Raw genomic sequence first — 7,496 nt, 5'->3', positions numbered from 1 at the left:
AAGAATTATATTCTGAAATTTGAAGTGTACTATAGTTTATTTCCTAGGGGTTGGAGGGTAGGCCATTTTAGCTGGTGGGCCAAGATACCTCAGTCTTACACTGTCTGCACACTTTTAATGATATGTAAACCGAGGGTAGACCTAATTACCATTACAGTGAGGACAGATTGCCTGTGAATAATTGTCTGGTACCTGATATACACCAAATAACACCTGATCAGGTTGGCCGTACATGCAGTATAAGATAACATTCATTACATAGTGAATCAAAGCCCATAGCCAGGCACTACACAGACTTCTAACCTAATAAACATCACATCAGTTAAAGGGTTTTCTGACCACAAATTGATTTTTTTGTTATACTCATAACATATCCACTGGACAGCTCATCAGTATGTCATCTGTCAGGGTTCAACACCCAAACCCCACACTGATCAGCTGTACTAGCAGCTTCCGTGTACCAGACGCTGCTTGTGGACAGGATGCTGCACCGTTACTATTAGGGAGGGGGGCAAACTGGGCAAATGCCCAGGGCCCCGGGATCCAAAGCACCAGACCTTTATTTACCTTTATTTAGTTTTTATTTACCTCGGTTTATTTAGAAAAACAGACAAATAAATAAAACCTTGACTTGATGCAGCACCACAATTATTCAAGTAATAGAACTGGCACAGCAGCGCCATCCACTGTATAATGGTAGTTCTGGGTAATTGCAGCACCACTCCTATTACTTGAATAGTAATGGTGTTGCATCCTGTCCACAAGCAGCATCTGGTACCTAGAAGCTGCTAGTACAGCTGATCTGTGTGGGGTTTGGCTGTTGATCCCTGACAGATTATATACTGACATATCGATGAGTTGTCCTGTGGATAGGTTATAAGTATAAGGGTGCATTCACACTACGGAACGCCAGCGTGTATCACAGCTGTACACGCCGGCGTTACAGCAGGGCTGCCGGACACTTCCCATTCATTTCTATGGGAGCCGGCATGCGAGCGCTCCCCATAGAAATGAATGGACTGCTTTTTTCCATTCATTTCTATGGGGAGCGCTCGCATGCCGGCTCTCATAGAAATGAATGGGAAGTGTCCGGCAGCCCTGCTGTAACGCCGGCGTGTACGGCTGTGATACACGCTGGCGTTCCGTAGTGTGAATGCACCCCAAAAATCAATTTGGGGTCAGAAAACCCTTTAACTGATGCGATGTTTATTAGGTTAGAAGTCTGTGTATTGCCCGGCTATTGTCTTTGATTCACTATGTAATGAAATGATCATGGTCATCACAGTGTGGAGGTCGTGTACTACCTGTATAGAGGTTCTCTTGGTCTATACATGATGTGTTTTGCTTGGTAATTGTCTGTATAGTGGTAATAATTCTCCCCAGTATAGCGGTACACACATGGCAGTTTCACAACTATATATATATATATATATATATATATATATATATATATATATATATATATATATCTTATAGACTATATCAATGCCACTGGAAGTGCAGCCCTGACTTCTGAAATGACTGAATATGATGGTGTTGGTATGTCAGGATATGAGGGCCCCACTTGGTCTAAAACTGGCTCTGCATACAGGTATAGTTGTCAATTAAAATACTGGCGTCTGAACTCACAAGTAGCATTTATATATATATATATGACATCTTATGACACTATTGTAAGGTAAACCTTGCACAGTCCCAACAAGAACAGTCAACATCCTTCTGTGTCAGTTTCTTACATACGCACCAGATGTTAGGTTGCTCTCTAGTAAGACAAAAATTGACAAAGTCCCAAATAACAAAAAAGGATAAATTACCCCAATTTCTAAAGTTGATTTCTAAATGACAAGTACATATGCAAAAAGTAACCTTTAATAAAATAACCTTTAAGTCTGACATTTGGTAAACCAGAGGCTAATGGTTACAGAGAAGGCCTAAGTATTAGGAAAGTGTTTTAACCTCACACTCAGCAGGAGAAAACCCAGATAGTCATGAGTCATGCAGCAAGTCTGTTACTTTTTTCAGCAGTTCTCTTCTTGAGTAAGAGTGCCAAAGAACACGGTAAAATATGCAATAAATATTTGAGATTTTCTGTAAAAGGCAGACATGCAGATTAAAAGGACAAGAAGCAAACTTTTCTAGAAACACTAAAGACATTTTCAGCTCATGATACTTTTTTGCCATTCTGCAAGTTCTTCCAAAAAAATATTATCATTTACAGAACAAACTGTAACACTGTAGAATGTTGCCCTTCAAGGGGATTAAGAACATAGCAACAGAAGTGGTTGAAGCAAAATGACATCGGAGACCAGGACAGAAAAGCCTGGGAAAAACGGCTGCTGGAAAATTCTGATTTCAGTTTTCTGGCTGTTCTACAATGTTCTGCCTTTGGCAGCTCTTTTGTTTAAACCTCCAATGAGGCCCATGTCCAACCCAGTCTTTCACCTTAAATTGTAAACTCCATTCTGAAAGCAATGTTTGGAAAGAAAAAAAGGAAAGTAAATCAATACACAAAAATCACCTTAGTAAATTCAACCTGACCTATAGTATAACCGGAAGGAGATGTAGATACCCAAAAACAGACAGACACTTGAACTGTTACTATAGTTTTATACAGTCCTAGCAACATAAGTTTTCAAGACTTCTATATAAAAAAAAACCACAACCTTAAAAAGGGGTTTTCCAGGATAACTAGAAATTCCTACACTAATCTAAACACCCTCCCCCACCTACTTTCTAAATTAGATACATCATCAAAAATGTATATTTACCCATATCCCTGGGGTATCATGTGACCACCCGAGGGACATTTTCTGATTATGCGGTGACTATCCATTTCCCCGTTTCCGGAAAGTCACTACTATTTCCCCCTCCACTCCATCATACTTACCTCTTTTCCTTCTAGACTTCCTCCTGCAGGGAATGACTCCTACTCCTTTTGTGACGTCTGCCATCATGTGCGCAACAATGCCAGAATTCTGATTTTGCACTGTTGCTGACACTCCATCTCTATTGCGCAAGTGTGGGAGCCTGAATGAGTCACCCACGCATGCGCAGTAGAGATGGTGTGATGGCTACAGCACACAGTGCGAGGACTGCTGCGCTGGTAGAGTCACAAAAGAAGAAGAGCCGCAAAAGGAAGTCTGGACAGGAAGACGACACCTAAGTATAATGGGGAAGGCGAAGTTAGTTGTGAAGGAATAGTTGTGGGTGGGAAAGCTAGGTAGACAGGGAGGGGGTGTTAGAGAAGGAGGGGAGAGGAGTGAGAGGGAAATAGTGTGAGAGCCTACAACTACCATAATGCATTGTTAAAGAGGACCAAGGGCTGGACCCACAGGTTCAGCAGGTACAAGATGCCACACAGACACACACAGTGTTTTAATTCCCAGGACAAAGTTTACTGAATACGTCACAGAATAGAGATCTGGGAAAATATGAAACAAGGTACCGTATTTTTCGGACTATAAGACGCACCTAGGTTTTAGAGGAGGAAAATAGGGAAAAAAAAATTTGAAGCAAAAACTGGTAAAATATTTAATATATGGGAGTTGTAGTTTTGCAACAGCTGCAAGGCCACATTGACAGGTGACCCTGCAGCTGTACGGGGATGTATAGGGCGTTTTTTTTTTTGCGGGGCCAGCTGTACTTTTTAGTTATACCATTTTGGGGGATATCTATTGCTTAGATCACCTTGTATTGAAAAAAAACAGGAGGTGATTTAGAACTTTTATTTATTTCATATTTTTAAAGCTTTTTTTTTTTTTTTTTACTATTTTATTCCCCCCCGGGGGCTTGAACCTGCGGTCACTTGATCGCAAGTCCCATAGACGGCAATACAACTGTATTGCCGTCTATGGGACATTCTGTATATTAATATTACGGCTGGTCATACACCCAGCCGCAATACTAATATAGAGCAGTGACAGGCCTGGGAGCCTCATTAGGCTCCCGGCTGTCACCCGGACAGGTCGGCTCCTGCGATATCGCCGCGCAGGAGCCGGCCTGCAACTTTACAGGTACGGGGCCGGTGGGGACCGGCCCCGGGGGAGAAGGGGCCACGGATACTGACCCGGCATCCGCTGTACTAGAGAGGCGGATGCCGGGGAGGGATAGACGCCGGGGCGTGAGACATCGCTATGATCCTCTGCCCTTCATGAAGCCAGCAGCGGGGGGACGGAGGAGCCCCTGCCGCTGCTGGCTTCATGCAGGGCAGAGGAGCGCAGCGATGTCTCAGGCCCCGGTACCTGTAATGGCGTCTATCCCTTGCCGGCTTCCGCCTCTCTATTACAGCGGATGCCAGGCGCCACCTTCAGACTATAAGACGCACCCTTCTTTTCCCCAAAAATTTTGGGGAAAAAAAGTGCGTCTTATAGTCCGAAAAATACGGTATATACAGAGAAGAAATACTAACTAATATGGAACAGAATACTGCAGCAAACTAACACTATACTCCTAGTTCCCACAGTTACTTAGCAGGTAACAGATACAAGTCCTTTAAGAACACGGTTCTCCTGGATCGGTCCCTCGTTGGGGTGCACCCTAAGTATTGCGCAATACTATTTGTAATCCGCAGTGAAATGCTGTCTTCACTTACAAGGTCAGTTATATCCTATGTTCCAGCTCTCCACTTAACAGACAGGCCAATTTCTCAGATGATAAGGTGTCAGCATAAGAGTACCTTATATATCACCACGTGGAACACGTGGATGCGGCCAAGCCGTACTTACAAGTCCTTGAGGCCTTTCTCTCATATGGTCTCCTTTACCTTCTGAGCTTCAGAGGTTTCCAGACTCAGTCCCAAAAGTAGCACCACAAACACTGTGTCTCCAGACTCAGTCCACAGCCAGCATGGCAGTTCTTCCATCCAGCACAGCACAGGCTGCTGTCCAGCACGTCAGGCCTCCATCCAGCACAGTTCAGGTCTCCTCCTGCTGCAGCACAGGACCCTTCTCCACACAGAACGCTCTTCCTGTTTCCTGGTAAGGGATAATGCAATTGCCTATCTCCAGTGCAAGGCATCAAAACTGCAATCCCAGCACACTGCCAGGCTTGTAGGAGTCCAAAATGTCCCAGTAATTACCTCTAATCAGACTTTGCATCCTAGAACAATATTTACATTCACAATAATTAATTGCATTAATTCACTATGGGCATTTATCAATTGGCTGCCACCTACTGACCAAAGTTAGTTACTGACTGTTTACTACTTCACACCCTTACACATTGCATTAGCTAAGACAGCAGGAAGCTACACCAAGTAAACAAATGCAGAAGACGCTATTCGCTCGCAGAGAAACACAGAAATCACTCAAAACACTGCTAAAGGTATTTGGGTGCACTTATTAATCCTGGCTATCTTCCTTGAGACCCTTCCCCCAGAAGAGCACTTTTCAATGCAATATTAGGTCGTCGTCTCACAGCCGTTTTACAGTGTATATTATTCTGCTGCACTGTATGACAATTTAACTTTAGTCTGTGAGTTATGCCACCACCCAATTTTAGTATTTTAGGTTTCCCCATTTTGCACAGTAAAAAATTGTTTCTAGTAAACAATTTTTTTTTTTTACTGCTGCATTCCAACATACACATCTTTGTTTGCATCCAGAATGCTTCCTTGGAACTTTTTATTGGTACCATTTTGGTGTAGATACGCTTATCAACTTACGGGAAGAAGAGTGAACACAAAAACAGCAATCCTGATATTGTTTTCAGTTTTTTTTGGGTTTTTTTCAATGGTATATATATGGTGTGAAAAAATTAATTGTTAATTTTGTTACTTGGGTTGTTACAGATATTACTGCCCCTGCCTTCCCAAATGCGGCACACACTGCGTTCAATGAGCCCTGTGGATACAGCTCTGAAGCCGCCTTTGAGACTTCCTCCTGACCCAGCAAAGAATTAAACATACAATCCTCTGATGGCTTCTATACTACATAGCAATACTTCATTGCACTGTATTATGCCTTTCAGTGCTACATTCTACTAACTCCTAATAAAGTGAAAGCTCTCCAAAAGACAACTCCCCTTATTCAGACCTTATTCCAGTTCCTTAATACATTATGCATGCTGGACTATCCTTCTAGAAGACTATTCTTCAACAAATTTTTGGGCAGTTATTTAAAAGAGATTTCATGGTAGATATATGCACATGGAAGACCTGGGAGGGTTTATTGTTAGGGAGTGTTCACACTACAGTCGGTGTCCGACAGCTAGTGTCCGCTGCTAATGTCCGTTCAAAATCTTGTGCGGACATTAGCAGCAGACACTAGCTGTGTCCGTGACAATTTGCATTGATTTAAATGGACATCGGATGCATTCTTTTACAGTCCGTGTCTGTCCTTAACTGTCCGTTCCCAAAGATGTCGACTTTTCAACGGACAGCAAAACCGGACATGTATGTTTTTGCTGTCCGCTTGAAAAAAGAAAAAAACAAACAAAAACAAAACCCACCACATCCAATTAGTTCTTCCAGGGAATTCAGCAACAGAACCTGCAGCACAAGCCTCAAGCTGATAAACCCTATTGTTTCTGAGGCAAAACAACCTATGTCTGAAAGCCGAAGCTTTGGCCCTCTGCCGCGGGATGCATAGGGCCAGAAAGCGGAGAGAAATTTGAAGCAGAAGATGGCCTCAAATTCTTCATTTTCTGACATGTAAACTTCCCCTCAGAGATTTCCTGACACTTCACCAAGACACATCAGATGAGGTCACTGGTCAGGTCCGTGCGGGGTGACCTCAAACCATTCATTAGAAGGAAAAGGGTTGCAGTACATTAAAGAGCAGTGAATGTCAGATTTCTGACAAACGCATGAGGTGAAGAATTGAATGTAAGTACTGAAAACCAGCCCTTGATTCACAGGAAAAACCTTTGTAAAAACTGTACGCATTAGTATGAACTGATAATATTACAAGGATTGACAGTACCTCAGCCTACACTTTGCATGTAAGTACCAAAGAGACAGATTTCAGGAAAGGCTGTCCCACCAATTTTAATATGGACATATAAAACATACATCCATCTGTTGCCATTACCTTGCTTGACCCAGACTACTCCCTAACACAAAGGAGGGAAATATAAAACCCCACATAGCCCTATCCTACATTGAATCCTAACATGTTAACAGGCGAAGTGCAAACTTTACAATCTAGACAAACTAGAATATAAAGTGAGAGAACACAACATCTAGCGGTCAAGCTTGGTGCAAGTTTTTAGTCAAGTTCCCATAAGGGCATGTTCAAAACCGGCATGGAGACTGCTAGGAGTAAAAAATGCTGTAATATTTCTACCCAAACGTATTGCTGAGCCCTAAAAGGACATGGCATAACTAAAGCTTCTATCCACATGTTCCAAGTCACAGGTAAAGTCTGGTAGCAAAGTTAGTTTTATCATAATCCACATTCAATTTACTGAAATATTGCCAAGGCTGCCAATGTCCTTTTGACCCATAGTTTTCGATTCCACCTTGAGGCTAAGGCCCCACAGGATGATCCACAGCAATA

The sequence above is a fragment of the Leptodactylus fuscus genome, chromosome 5 (genome assembly GCF_031893055.1).
Source record: "Leptodactylus fuscus isolate aLepFus1 chromosome 5, aLepFus1.hap2, whole genome shotgun sequence".
In the NCBI taxonomy this organism is placed as follows: domain Eukaryota; kingdom Metazoa; phylum Chordata; class Amphibia; order Anura; family Leptodactylidae; genus Leptodactylus; species Leptodactylus fuscus.
The sequence above is the reverse complement of the archived record's forward strand: the minus strand, read 5'-3'. Positions refer to the sequence as shown.